Raw genomic sequence first — 15,808 nt, forward strand, 5'->3', positions numbered from 1 at the left:
GTGGGGAAATGGGAAGATGGGTAGGGAAGGGATGGCAGGGTTTTCTCATGAAGTGCGGATTAACAGAAACTTCTTGCTTGCTTTTCCAAAGTGATAAGTGATTTATAAGATACCTCACATTTCAGAAGGAAAATGTTACTGGCTTTAGATCAATTTTGTTCACCAAGCACCACCAAAATGAATTTCAGTAAAGCCAGAGGCAAAGAAACATTATACAAAACACTTTATTATGACACACAACCAGGCCATCTAGATTAACCTTTAAGGGAAAATAAGGAAAGAATGAAAATCACGAGATCAGAAGACTGGGTTCAAAACCAGCCCAGGAAGGAAACCTTCCTCTCTGTAACCAGCAGACAGAAAACATCAGCTCTGTGCCTGCCGCCCAGTTTGCAACCCTCTGTCCCCTGAAGCTCCAGACACCCAAGACACCTTGCCCTCAAAATAATATCAAATATCTCCTGTTTGGGAGATAATATTTGAAAGATGTATGAGAAATATTTCACTGACTTCTAGAAAAGGCAGAGTGAACTAGGAAATATGTACTCCCTCACTAAAGGGTAAAAACCTACCCTTGTTTTTTGGGTAGGTTAAGGGGCTAGAAGCCCATTTTCTAACTTATCTACTTAACCATCTTTCCTCACATCTTTTCAGAGTGAACAGTGAGTGTTTTGGATGTGAGTGATGTGTATGTGTATGTAGATTGTAATCGTAATGATGAAAAGCTGGGCACTGGTGGCTCAGCCCTGTAATCTTAGCTACTCATAAGACTGAGATCTGAGGATCGCAGTTCAAAGCCAGCTTGTGTAAAGAAGTCCATGAGACTCCTATCTCCACAATTATCTACGAAAGAGCAGAAAGTTGAGCCTGTGCTAGCTTTGCATAAAATAGGTAAGGGATAGTATCCAAGGCCCAAATTCAAGCCCCAGCACTTGCTCACACTCACTGAAAGTGACTCTGGTAACACTACAGGATATGAAAGTGATCGGGCGGGACGCAGATGGACAGGATGATTTCTGCATTTACCTAAACTTTAGTCTCAAGCATTCTGTACAGGGTAGCCCTGTCTGTGAAAAGTTTTAGGTGAAATCTTTCCTCAAGATCAACACATGCATCCTCATTCCCCTCTCCACATATAAATAACATGTGTGTGTGTGTGTGATGATGTGTTTTTCTTTCTTGCTATTGTTTCTATAGCATATTTATAAGATATTTCTTTGTTGCTTTGTATGTCCCTTCCCCACAGAATAACACATGTTTTCCCTGTATTTGATGTTGGTATCATTTGTGGAGAGGAAGGCAAAAAACAAATTTTTTAAACAGGGATACAGATGAACCCTTTGGAACAATGAGATGTACACAATGTTATGTCTAAAAATGAACTTTACAACTTTGGTGCATGGGGTAGGGTCCAGATTGGGGGGCATATGGGAAGGGATGGTAAGGGGAAACAAAGGAGGAAGCAACAATGCTTGATAAGAATACAAGTTGTTATGTCAAAAAACGAACTTTATAACTTTGGTGGGGGTATGAGGATTGGGGGATGGGGAGACAATGGGAAAGGATTGTAAAGGGAAACAAAGGAGGAGGCTACAATGCTTGATAAGAAATGTACTCATTACCTTGCCCATGAAATTGTAACCCCTCTGTAGGGTATTTTCAGACACAAAAAAATTCAATTAGGCACTGTTGCCTAAGTCCTATAATCTTAATGACTTAGAAGGCTGAGATCTGGAGAATGGTGATTCAAAGCCACCCCAGGCAGAAATGTCTACAATTCCATCTTCAACAAAGAAAGTGAAGATCTTGAGCTGTGGTTCATGTGGTAGAGTGCCAGCTAAGCAATCAAGGTAAATATGACACCCTGATTTCAAACACCAGTACGGGCAAAACAAAAACAAAATGAAGCAACCCTCCAGCCTATAAAAATCCAAATAGTGGGCTGGGAATGTGGCTCAGTGGTATTGTGCTTGCCAGCATGCTTGAGGCCCAGGGTTTGATTACTCAGCTCCACATAAGGAGAAAAATCCGGAAGTGGCGCTATTGCTCAAGTGGTAGACCACTAGTGTTGAGCTAAATAGTTCAGGCACAACGCCCAGACTTCAGGATTCATGACCGACAAAAAAATGAAAAAAAACAACTAAAAAATAAAATAAAATAGTAAAGTTGCCCAATACTAAAATAATGGTCATTAAGTATTGGCTTGAAAATTTAAAAAACAAAACATTCTGCATAAATCCATAAATAAAAACCTTCCATAAAATATTTTAAATGACCTGTTAAACAGACATGCTTTTCTTTTTTGTTTTTTTTGGTTGGACATGGGGCTTGAACTCTGGGCCTGAGAGCTGTCCATGAACTCTTCAGCCCAAGCCTAACATTCTACCACATGAGCCACCAAGTGACTTCCGGGTATCTGGTCGTTAGTTGGAGATGAGTATCTCATGGACTTTCCTGCTGGCTTTAAATCGCGATCCTCATATCTCAGCCTCCAGAGTAACTAAGATAATAAGTATGAGTCACCAGCACCTGGTCAGACATATTTTCAATAAGGAAAAATAAATTTCTACCTATAGAATCTGTCATTGGGATAAAAGATTGGGAGAAGTTGATTTATGTCCAGACAGGGCAGCATATCAATTCTGAAACATATATAATGATAGAGATGAGATTTAGAGTGATGAAAAAGAAGAATACATCCAAAAATATTGGAAGGGCTGACAAATCAGAGTAAGGAATCAGGGTATGGGGTAAGGACTATATAGAATCTACTTGTTTGGAAAAATGAGAAGTGTTACCAGGCCTAGCAAATCAAGGTTACCATACCAAGGAGACAATGGAAAATTGTCCCTTAACTATGTCACTAATGCCAATTTTATACCACTAGTCTCTTCAACATTGTATCAGAGAAACTGAACCATGTTCAGGTACTTACTACTTTGATATGGTACTTAACATTTGGATCACCAAGTGCCAAGTATAATTGTACAAAGAATAATTTTACAAATGGAAAATGTTAATTACATATGGTATAGAGTCACGATCCTAAAGGTACAAATTTAAAAACAATCTGAGCCAGGTGCCACTGGCTCATGCCCATAATCCTAGCTATTCAGGAGGGTGATATCTGAGGATGACATTTCAAAGCCAGCCCAGGCAGCAAAGTCCATGGGATTCTTATCTACAATAAACCAATCAGGAAACCAGAAGTGGAAATGTAGCTCAAGTAGTAAAGTATTAGCCTTGAGCTGAAGAGCTGAGGGACAGTGACCAAGCCCAGATTTCAAGCCCCATGACCAATACCACCACCACCCCACCCCAAATAGCAAACTGTTGATTTGAAGGGAGAAGAATAACTTGGACATCCATTTGGTGATACAGAAGCATTTGATAAGCCTAAAATATATCTATAAAGCTTTACTCACTAAAGCTATGGGTCCAAAAGCCACCATTTACAATCGAGGATCAGAGATGCCTGCAAACCATGTCTTTTTGCCATTTCAATTTTCCCACTTCAACACAGAGCCAGAGTTGTGAATCTAAGAGGCACAGAACTTGGTTAGAAAGCACAAGGCTGGATTCCAACCCAGGGATCTACAACAAAAAACCTATTTTTTCATTTAGGTTATGGATAAATATTTTATACTATCTTTTTGTATATTGTGATATGTTTATTCATTCATTTCAATAGTCAATAGCACCAGATAGTATAAATATATGAAAGTGCGATTTTAACCAATAACAGTTTTTCCTCTTGAACTGGAATTCATTATGGAAAAGTAGTGATGGCCTGTTCTATGAGAAACCTGAGACCTTGTACCCCAGATTTACTGACTGTAAGACAATAATAACCAGACATAATTCTTTTCCTATCTAAGAAAAACAAAAGCCAGGAATAAGCTCTGTGTAAGAAAGTGAGACTTGGCAGTTCCTGCTGAAGTGGTCATTCCCAAGGCTACCATTTATACGGAACAGTGGTTTTGTATAGATGGGGTTGTAGATATCACACAGCTGACACTATTTTCATGAAGAGATTGTGTACCCACTATCCTTATTGCACCTTTTCCCATGTTCTTACTCTTCCCAGTTTTTTTTTTAACAGAACGTGACTATTTACATTTTAATCATCCACTAGATCTTCTTTAACACTCTAAGAGCATTTGTTTTGAGGAAATAAAGCTTTAAGGAAAATTAATATGATTTCCAAAAGCACAAAAGACACGAGCTAAGTTAAGAAATTGGGAAATCAGAGAGGTGAGATGGAGAAGTTTGAGTAAGGACATAGGTTAGTTTCCTAGTCATGACAAGATCCTAAGATTTAGTGAATCGACAATTGATTCTGTACATACTCATAGAAATGAGGCGACAGAGTAACAATGGTTTCTAGGCTGTTTTTTTGCTCTCCTGGTCTGACATCCCATACTCTGTGGGTACTGAGTTCTTCTTTATGCTCTCTTCAATCCCCTCAACTGACTCCTGCTTTATAGGTATGCACAAGGTAGTTTCTTTTCTTCTTTTGGACCTTTGGCTTAGGTTTCTATTCTGTGATTCAATATATTTTTGCCTACAAATAAAAATCACAAGAAAAAGTTATCTAAAAGTGGCATTCTTGGTTAAGCATCCTAGATAGTAATCTCCAATCTCTTAGGACATAAAAATATGTCCTCTTTGCTTTGACAACCTTTTGCCTTCTTCTCTAATCATTTTTTAAAAATTGAACTCAAGGCTTGGGATCTGTCTGTTATTTTTCCCTTCAAGGTTAGTGTTTTACCACATGAGTCACAGCTCCTCTTTTAAATTATTTGGTGGTTAATAGGAGATAATTGAGCCATGATTCTCAGCCTTCTGAGTAGCTAGGATTACCCAATGAATTTTTAGTCAAAGTTATCATAGTGTCCATACCCTTGAAGACATAATACACATCCTAAGAACAAGAATATTCTCAACATCATCACAGCACAACCACTGAAGTCCGTGATTTTTAAAAAGCTACTGTCCATATTTCCCTCAAACTACAGTATCACATACTGCATCTAGCTATTAGGCTGGCTGTTTGCCTAGAACTGCATGCAACAGTTCCTGCTGTCCTTTTCCTATGACTTGAAACGTGAAGACGAGAATTTACTCTGTCTAGTTTCCCTCAGTATGAATCTTCTAGATGTTTTGCCTTATTTCTGTTTATCTATTTTTAATTTGAAGTCATAGTGGGCTCATGTCACAGAAACATAAGAAGTAGTATATACTTTTTATTTCTCATTTTTGCTTGGTTTACTTTAATCATTTCATTAAGAGAGCTGTTATACAGCTATGAGGGGGTAGCAGTTAGAGGGGAATACTAAATTGACAGGGTAAATTTAGTCAAAGTACTTTTCATGCATATATGAAAAATAAGCAAGTTGTTGGTGGCCCAAGCCTGTAATCTTAGCTACTCAGGAGGCTGAAATCAGAGGATCATGGTTCAAAACAAGCCTCTGCAATAAAGTTCATGAGACATTTTTCACCAATTAACCACCAGAAAACTGGATGTGGCACTGTGACTCAAGTCATAGAGCACTGACCTTGAGTTGAAGAGTCCAGGGACAATGCCCAGACCCAGAGTTCAATCCTCATGACTGACAAAAACAAGAGTGAAGCTGGGAAAAATGGCTGACAATTGTAATCCTAGTTAACTAGGAGATTGAAATTTGAGGATCATATTTCAAGGCCAATTCAAACAGGAAAATTCCATGAGAGTCTTACCTCCAACAAACTATCAATAAAAAGAAAGGCGAGCTTACATGTCAGCCTTGAGCAAAAGAAGCATAGGCATAGTATCCAGGCCCTGAGTTTAAAACCCAGAACCTGCACAGAAAAAAACTAAATAAAATCTATTAAAATTGCTTTAAGAAAGGAGTGTGAGAGATTTGAGTACTTTGTGTCTTTATGAAAATATCACTGTATTTGCCAGTAAAAACTCAGAAGATGTTGTAGTTTACCCCTGAAAAATATTCCTCACTATATTCTGAAGTATTTGGATTTATTTTTTCAGTGTGTCCTGATGTTTCTCCTCTAATAATTATTAATGAGAAGGCTGGCAATGTAGGCTCATATTTATAATCCTAGCTACTCAAAGAAGGCTGAGATCTGAGGCTTTCTGTTTTGAAGCTAGCCTGGGAATGAAAATCCATCAGACACTTATCTCCAATCAACTATTCAAGTATAGCCATAAGTTGTGCTGTGGTTCCATTTCCTTAAAAAAATTTTGTTTTCTATTAACATTTTTCTTCCATTTATACTTTTTATTTTAGGGGTATACATGTGTGTGCTTTCTTCTTCTTTTTCTTTTTCTCTTTTAAAATTATTTTTTTTTGTTCAGCTCTATTGACCTTTTGATCCGTTTTTTTTCTTTCCTTCTCATTTTTTTCACCTTATCTTCTCTTTCGTTCTTCTTTGTTTGACTTAATTGCTGTCCTGCTAATCCTCAGATATACCTGTAGTCAATTATTAGACCTTATCCCCCATTGTGTACACACTTAATCCAGAAATTTATTACTCAATTCAAAACCTCTTAGACTTAAATTCCTTAATAGCAGTACTACCTCTTTATATGTATATAATATTTTAAGCATTTTTATTTTAAAGTTTTTCACATCTCCTTTCTATCCCTACCCTTCTCTTATCCTATACACGTTCTTCTCTGAATATTATGTTTGCATAATTTTTAAATTTTTGTGTTTCACTTTTTAACTTTCAAATTTAGTTTTTTATTTTTTCTTGTCTCTTTTTTTCTCTTTCTCTTTCTTCTTTTTTCTCTATGTTATCATTCTATCCAACCTATTTCTCACTTTGAGAGAAGGATTTAGTTAAGTTAACTTTCCCTCTGCCTTTCCACATCCCTCTATTCTTATTTTTACCCACATCTCTCCCTAAACTAATAATTTCTGTTTTGCCAAATTTTTCTTTGCGATTTGTAACCTATTAACACATAGTTGTTGGATGTTGAATAGATTTATCTGTTGAACTAGATTGTATCAACAGACTTTTGACTGTGCAACTACAGACTTTGGTTGATGCTTGCCTTAAAATAGTGTGCTAGCACAATATTTTCTTTTCATCCCAAATGGTCAGAGCAATCCGGAAAAACACAAGAAAAATGGCAAGTCCAGGTATCTCAACTCCCACTCATAATAATCTGGGGACAAAAAAGATAACGATTAATCCATGGAAGAGTTCCCAAAAAGCTCTAAAAGCACTACAGGTAAAGATGGTAAATGAAAAGATTGAAAACCTGCAAAGGACTCTGTATGAGCGTGATAAGAAGAGAGAGGAGGCAAAACAAAGAATATCATGAGTGTGAGGAAGCTACTCAAAGATTGATACAGGAATTGCGAGAGTAGCTTGAGAACACTTAAAGAGAAATAAAGGAATTGCGTGAGCAGGCTGGGATCAGTCAAAGAGAAACTCATGAATAGTGTGAGCAGGCTGAAAACACTCAAAGAGAACTACAGGAACTGCATGAATGTGAAGAAGCTAATCAAAAAGTAATAGAGAAATTGAGAGAGTGGGATGAGAATACAGGAAGAGCACTAAAGGCATTCAAGGAATCCATAAACAGAGAGCTCAAACAAGTCAGGGAGGCCACAAAAGGGAATGCTTCATAGAATGAATTCGGTAGTGAACTTTCTCTTTCAATTTCATTGAAGAGTTGGAGGTGTATTGGAGTGAGCTCTGCTTTTAAAGCCTTGTACAATTCTGCTGTTAATCCATCTGCTCTTGGGCTTTTCTTAGTTGGGAGGTTTCATAATTCTGTTTCTATTTCATTGCTTTATATGGGCCTGTTAAGATGGTTTAACTCATCTTGGTTTAGTTTCGGCATGTCAATATTTGCTAGGAAAAGTTCCATTTCTGCCAAGTTCTCAAACTTATTAGCATACAGTTTTGAGAAGTATTCCCTTATAATGTTTTGAATCTTGATTGTTCTGGGATGATGTTCCCATTCTCATCTCTGAATTTATTTATTTGGGTGTGTTCTCTTCTTTTTCTGATAAGGTTTGGTAAGGGTCTGTCAATTTTGTTAATTTTTTTGAAGAACCAACTCTTTGTTTTGTTGATTCTTTCTATGGTTTATTCGGATTTTAATTCATTTAATTCTGATTTAATTTTAATTATATCTTTCCATCTACGGGATTGGGGTTTTTCTTGCTGCTCTTTTTCAAGGAGGCTCAGATATCTCATTAAATTGTTTGGTTTCAGATCTCTCCAATTTGTTGATGTAAGATCTCTGAGCTATAAACTTGCCTGTGAGTACTGCCTTTGATGTGTCCCAGAGGAGCTGGTAATTTGTGTGTTCATTTTTGTTGAATAGCATGAACATTTGAATTTCCTTTCTAATCTCTTCCATGACCCACTCGTGATTCAGCAGTGTGTTGTTCAGCCTCCATGTTTTACAGGACTTTCTTTGATGGCTTTTTGTGTTGAGTTCTAATTTTATTCCCTTGTCTTCTGAGAGAATGCAAGGTATAACTTCAATGTATCTGAATTTGGTAAGTTTGCTTTGCGGCCTAAAATGTGGTCTATTTTGGAAAATATTCCATGTACTGCTGAGAAAAACATGTATTCTGATGCTGCTGGGTGAAATATTTGGTAGATGTCTGTTAAATCCAGTTGATCTATGCAGTTGTTTAGATCTGCCTTTTCACAGCTGAGTTTTTGCCAAGTTGATCTATCTTGTGCGGAAATTCGTGTGTTAAAGTCCCCAACAGTTAATGTCTTTGGATCTATGTGGGATTTGAGGGAAAGTAGTGTTTCTTGGATAAATTTTTATGCTCCTTTATTTGGCATATTTATATATTTCGAATTGTAATATCCTCCTGAAGAAGAGATACCTTAATTAGTATGTAGCAACCTTTTTTATCTCTTCTCACAAATTTTAATTAGAAGTCTATTTTATCTCCTATTAACACTGCAACTCGTGCCTGTTTATGGGGGCCGATTGCTTGGTAGATTTTGTTCCAGCCTTTCACATTCAAAATGTGTTTGTTTTTATGGGCAAAATGTGACCCCTGAAGGCAACAGATAGAAGAACCTTGCTTTTTAATCCAACTAGACAGTCTATCTCACTTAATTGGAGAGTTAAGTCCATTAATGTTGAGAGAGAGACCTGGGAAATATTTGGGAGTTCCTGACATTTTATCCACCTTCTTGGAGTCTGTGGTAACTGGGTTCTTTCTATGGTTCTTGGATTCTCAGTTTGGGTTCGGTTTCTTGGTCTTTTTTGTGGTCTTGTTGGTTTTCTATGTGTAGGACATCTTTAAGAATCTTTTGTAGGGCTGGTTTGCTGGATATATATAGTTTCAGTTTTTCTTTGCTCTGGAAGGTTTTTATTTGAACTTCGTTTATGAAGGAGAGTTTAGCCGAATACAGTTTTCTTGGTTGATTGTTGTATGTCTTTATGGCATGACATACATCATTCCAGGCACTTCTTGATTTGATTTTCTCTGCTGAGAAATCTGAGGTGATTTTAACTGGTTTCCCTTTATAGGTGATTGATCTTTTCTCCTTGACAGCTTTAAGGACCTTTTCCATGGTCTGAATTGATCCTATGAAGATTATAATGTGACAGTGGGATGTCGTGTTCTGATCTGGTCTATTTGGAATTCTAAAAGCTTCTTGTATTTGAATAGGCCTATCTTTTTGCATGTTTGGGAAGTTCTCTGCTAGGATCCTGTTAAATTTCCCAGACCATTAACTTTTGTTTCTAGGTGCTCCTCTTCACCCATTATTCACAGATTCAGCCTTCTGATGGTGTCTTCCAAGTGTTGAATAGATCAATCCTATTTCGTGGATTTGTCTTGGATGCTTATATGTTCTTTCTCTATAATATCTAGGCTTTCTTCAGTCTCTGAAATTCAATTTTCTTCATGGTCCTATCTACTATCAAGATTTTCTACTTTGTTTTTTATTTCTTTTCCTTCTAGTTGGTCGACTTTGATGGCTTCAAATTCTTTGATGGAGCTTTGTTTTAGATCTTGTATGAACTTCTTTACTTCCTTAATTTGGTATTCAGTGTTTATTGTCAAATTACTTTGTTGATTGTTTATGGTTTCCTTGGACTCCCATTCCTTCTGTTGGGTTCCATTCAGCATTCCCTTTGTGGTCTTCATGACTTCTTTCAGCTTTCTGTTTATGGATTCCATGAATGCATTTAGTGATTTTGTGTATTCTCATCCTGCTCTCTCAATTCCTGTATTACTCTTTGATAATCTTCTTCACGTTCATGCAATTCCTGTAGTTCTCTTTGTGTGTTCTCAGCCTGCTCATGCCATTCCTTTATTTCTATTTGAGTGTTCTCAAGCTGTTCATGCAATTCCTGTGTCAATCTTTGAGTAGCTTCCTAACTCTCCTGATATTCCTGTATTGACCTTTGGATTGCCTCCTCTCTCCCCCCTTCTCTCTCATAAAGAGTCCTTTGCAGGTTTTCAATCTTTTCATTTACCATGTTTACCAGTAGTGTTTGTAAAGCCTTTTTGGAACTCTCCTCTGGATTATTCATTATCTGTTCTATCCACTGATTATCATGAGTGGGAGTTGAGATACCTGGACTTGCCATTTTTCTTGTGTTTTTCCGGTTGCCCTGCCCATTTGGGATGAAAGTAACACCAGTTTTGTGCTAGCACACTATCTAAAGGCAAGCATCAACCAAAGTCTGTAGTTGCACAGTCAAAAGTCTGTTGATACAATCTAGTTCAACAGATAAATCTATTCAACATCCAACAACAATGAGCCAAGCATAGGTGGCACACACTGTGATGGTAGCTACTCAGGAGGCTCAAATCTGAGGCTCACCGTTGAAAGCCAGCCCAGATAGGAGAATTCATATACTCAACTCTAAGTAGCTACTTAAAACCAAACAACATCAAAAAATAGCCACAAGTTGTGCGGTGGCTCATGTCTCAATTTGCTAGTCTTGAGTAAACCCCTCGGGGATAGCACCTGGGCTGATTTGTAGCCCCAGGACAAACATACACAAGGAAATAATACAAATAAAAAGGTGTAAGAATGGCAGGAAATATGGCTTAGTGATAGAGTGCTTGCCTAGCATGTTTGAATTCCTGTGTCTGTTTCCTCAGTACCTCATGAATAGAAAAGGCTGGAAGTGGCACTGTGGCTCAAATAATAGAGGCCTCACCTTCAGTAAAAGAAGCTCAAGAACAATGCCCAAGCCCTGATTTCAAGCCTGAAGGCTAGAGAAAAAAAAGGTGTACGAAAATTCAATTGAAGTTTCAAAATTATTCATGAATTTTTGGTCGATGTGTTTAATCCTAGTGATTCAGAAGGCTGAAATCTAATGGTTGTTGTTCATAGCCAACCTGGGCAGGGAAGTGCCTAAGTCTCCAACTAATCAACAAAAGAAGCCAGAAATGAGGATGTGTTTGTAGTTGGAAAGCACCAGCCCTGAGGAAAATCCTATGAAACAGTGCCCTGGCTCAGAGATCCAGCCTCAGGATCACGATAACTGAATTAAATGATTGGAAGTAGAGAACCTTGGACTGTTGGCTCATGTCTGTAATTCTAGAAAAGCAGGAGGCTGAAATATAAGATCCAGTTTAAAGGCAAACCAGTCAAGAAATTCCAGAAAACCATGGGACCTATTTTTCTTTGGGCCTGGCTTACTTCACTGAATATAATTTTTCCCAAGTCTTTCCATTTCCTAACAAATGGGGCAATGTCATTCTTTCTGATGGAGGAATAGAATACCTTTGTGTACTGAGTCAAGCAGAAAAGGTCAGATAAGGTGATGTTAGGGAAATGAACCCTAAGATATGTATTCAAATGTTTTTTTTTTCTTTCATGCGATTGTTTCTAACACATTTATAAGATTATTTCTTTGTTGCTTTATATGTCCCTCCCCCACAGTATAAGCCCTGCTTTCACTGTGTTTGATATCGGTATAATTTGTGGAGGGGAAGGGGAAAAACAAATAGTTTAAACAGGGATACACGTGGACCAATTGCAACCCAGAGATGTACAAGTCGTTATGTTGAAAATGAACTTTACAACTTTGGTGTGGGGGAAGGAAGGGGGAGCGGGGAGGATTGGGTGGGGGGGCAGGGGGAAGATAGGAAGGGATGGGAAGAGGAAACAAAGGAGGAAGCTACAATTCTTGATAAGAAATATATCATTATCTTGCCCATGTAATTATAACCCCTCTGTACAATATTTCCACAATAAAAAAAAGGAAAAATAAAAAAAGAAATTCCAGGAGACTGTTTTGTGTGTGGTAGCCACACTGGAGATAGGATTTTGTTGATTGAATAGAAATAAGAGTTTCATGGACTTTCTTGCTCAGGCTCATTTTAAACTATGATGGGCAGATGTCAGTCTCATGTATCAGGCCAGGCCTTGCATGAGTTCAAGCTCCAGGACCAACAAACACAAAAATATTGAAATAAATGAATAGAAGTGTAGAAGAAGAGAAGAAAGTGGCAATACCAGAGGTTTCAATGAACCAATCATTGGTGGCTCATATCTGTGATTCTAGCTACTCAGGCTGAAATTTGAGGATACTGTTTAAAGCTCAGCTCAGTTATATGAGTTTATAAGATCTCTCTCTCTCTCTGTATCTCTCTGCTTCTCTCTCTCTCTCTCTCTCTCTCTCTCTCTCTCTCTCTCTCTCTCTCTGCAAATCCTGGTGTTTGAACTTGCACTCTTTTCTTCAATGACCTACTTACTTTCAGATTTTTAGTGGTTAATTGGAGAAAAGAGTGTTAAGGACTTTCCTCAATTTTCAGCTTCCCGAATCTGGCATAACTATATATGAGTCTCTTGTCTCCAATTAACTTCCCCCCAAAAGCCAAATGTTATGGTTAGTCCCATATATACACTGAGACAGCATCTGAGCTTCAATTTCTACTCCTAGGACAAGCAAAAAGGAAGAAAATAAGAAAAGGTGGAAGCAAGCACATATTAAAGTTTTAACATGACCTAAATGTTACTGGTCATGTGTATAATCCTTATTATACAAGAGGCTGACTTCTGAGGATTGCAGTGTCAAATCAGCCTGGGGAGGAATGTGCTTGAGACTCATCTTCAACTAAACAGCACAAAACCTTGAGCTGTGGCTGAGGTTGTAAAAGCATCAGCCTTGAGTGTAAAGTTAAGATATAGGCCCCAGAGTTAGAGGTCAAGCCACGGACCAATAAAATTTTCAAAGAAGAGAAGATAGATGAAGAGAGGCTGAAATCTGAGGATCATGGTTCAAAGCTAGCCCATGCAAGAAAGTCCATGAGGCTTTCTCTGTGTGCATCTGTGTGCTGTCCTATGGCTTGAACTTGTGCTGTTTTGTTTAAGGATAGATCTCCACCACTGCTAGTTTTTCATTGATTAATGGGAGCTAAGATTCTCATGGACTTTCCTGCCTTGGTTGGTTTTGAACCATGATCCTCAGATTTCAGAAAACTGATCCATGCTGGACTTTGCATAAGACTCATCACCTATTAGCTACCAAGAATTAAAAAATAAAGAAAACTGGCGTTTAGCTGTGACCCAAGTGGCAAACTGGGCAATCACTTTCTAGGACAGCACTCAGGGCCTTATTTCAAGCACCAAGACAAAACAAGTATAGCCACAAGTTGTATTTTGGCTCATGTGGTAAGCCACTAGTCTTGAAGAAAAAGCTCTAGTATTTTATCCAGGCCCTGATTTGTAGCCCCAGGACTAACACATAAACAAAAATAACAAACAAGGAAAATTTTAAAAAGAAAAATTGGAAAAAATAACATATTAACATTTTATGTGAACAATCGGTTTGTGGTTCATGTGTATAACCAGAGCATTTCAGGAAGCTGAAATCTGAGGATCATGGTTTGAAGCCAGACTACCCAGAAAAGTACATTAAGATCTTATGTTCAATAAGCCAGCAACAAGCTACAAGTGGAGCTATGGTTGAGTTGTAAAACATAATCCTTGAGTCAAAAAACTAATAAACATAAGGGCGCTGAGACTCTAGCCTGTAATCCTAGATATTCAGCGGTTTGATATATGAAAATTATGGTTCAAAACCAACCTGGGAAGGAAAGTTAATGAGAACTTATCTCCAATTAACCACCAGAAAACCTGAAGTGGCGCAGTGGCTGAAATGTTAGAGCATTCGCCTTAAGCTGAAGAGCTCAAAGACAGCACTCAGGCTGAGGCTTCAACTCCACCCTCCTTAAAAATAGGTAAGAAACAGCAATGAGGCCCGGAGATCAGGTCTACTGACCGCAATTAAAAAGCATTGAAATTGAAGTCAAGAAAGAGCTGAGCAAAAATATGAAAATGTCAGAGGCTGGTTGCCCATGCCTGTAGATTCTAGCTACCCAGGCCTCAGTTCAAAGCCAGCACTAGCAAGAAAGTCCATAAGATTTGTGTATGTAATTACCAGTGCTAGGGGTTGAATTTGCCCTATTTTACTCAAGTCTAGAGAACTACAACCCCCAGCTTTTTGGTGATAAATTGAAGAATCTCAGACTTCATCTGGGAAGTTGGCTCAGTGGTAGGGTGCTATCCTTGCATGCATGAGGACCTGGGTTTGATTCCTCAGAACCACATAAGCAGGAAAAGCCGAAAATGTTGCTGCAGCTCAATTGATAGAGCACTAACCTTAAACTGGAATGCTGATGGACAGCGCCAAAGCCTAGTTTTCAGGCACATAACCAATGGCAAAATAATAATTTAAAAAACCCTCAGACTTTGCTGCTCAGACTGGCTTCAAACCAAGATCCTCAGATTTCAGCCTCCTTAGTAGTGCTGGGGTTCGCATGAGACTCTTCAAAAAGAAAGGAGCTGGAAGTTGAGCTGTGGCTCAATTGGCAGAACTGAACAAAATCTCGGAGACAGTGGCCAGTCCCTAGTTGGAGAAAAAAAACATAAAAAATTTCAAAAATAAATAATAAATTGTAATACAGAAAAAAATCATGTTAATATATACAAAGGAAAACTTTTTTTTAAGTGCAGCAAACAAAAAAGTACTACAAAGTTTCAAAAAGAGTAAGGGGAAAAGGAAAAATTTTAAAATTCATGTAAATATTAAATCCAAACTGACATGACCAAAACAGAATATGATCAGAGACTTATCTCTCACTTGTAATTGCTTACAAACAATTGTCCCTCCAGTTTCAGCACTAGCATGGGGATTTAGGAAGGACTTCTCTTTGCAGCCTTGACTGAATAAGGATCTTCCCGTTTTCGCCACTTGAGTTAGAAATACAGGCTTTACCCTTATTCTAATACACAAATTACACTTTAAAACTCAACATCAATATTCAAATAATGGATCATGTGTAAAAGCATGAATAAACATCCACCAGAGAAGCTCTGAGCAATACTATCATAACAGTAGAAGAGCACCTACCAATTAAGGTAGGTAACAGAAGGAAGATTTAGCATTTTTTTGGAAGTTCAGGGGTTTGAACACAGGGCCTCATGCTTGCTAGGTATAAAATTCAGTGACATTAATTATATCTACACTACTTTTTAACCATTACCTCTGCTTGTGAACTTTCTTTTCAATACTGATGGAATCCACACAATGACCTGCACCAGAAACTTTTGTTTTGTTTTGTTTTGTTTTTGGTCGGTCATGGGGCTTGATCTCTGGGTTAGGCACTGTCTCTGTGCTCTTCAGCTCAAGGCGAGTTCTCTACCACTTGAGCTACAGCACCACTTCCGGTTTTCTAGTGTTTTATTGGAGATAATAGTCTCACATACTTTCCTGCCCAGGCTGGCTTTCAACTGTGATCCTCAGATCTCAGCCTCCTGAGTAGTTAGGATTACAGGTGTGAGCGACCGT

The sequence above is a fragment of the Dipodomys spectabilis genome, unplaced genomic scaffold, assembly GCF_019054845.1.
Source record: "Dipodomys spectabilis isolate Male_0828 unplaced genomic scaffold, ASM1905484v1 ptg000259l, whole genome shotgun sequence".
Taxonomy (NCBI): Eukaryota; Metazoa; Chordata; class Mammalia; order Rodentia; family Heteromyidae; genus Dipodomys; species Dipodomys spectabilis.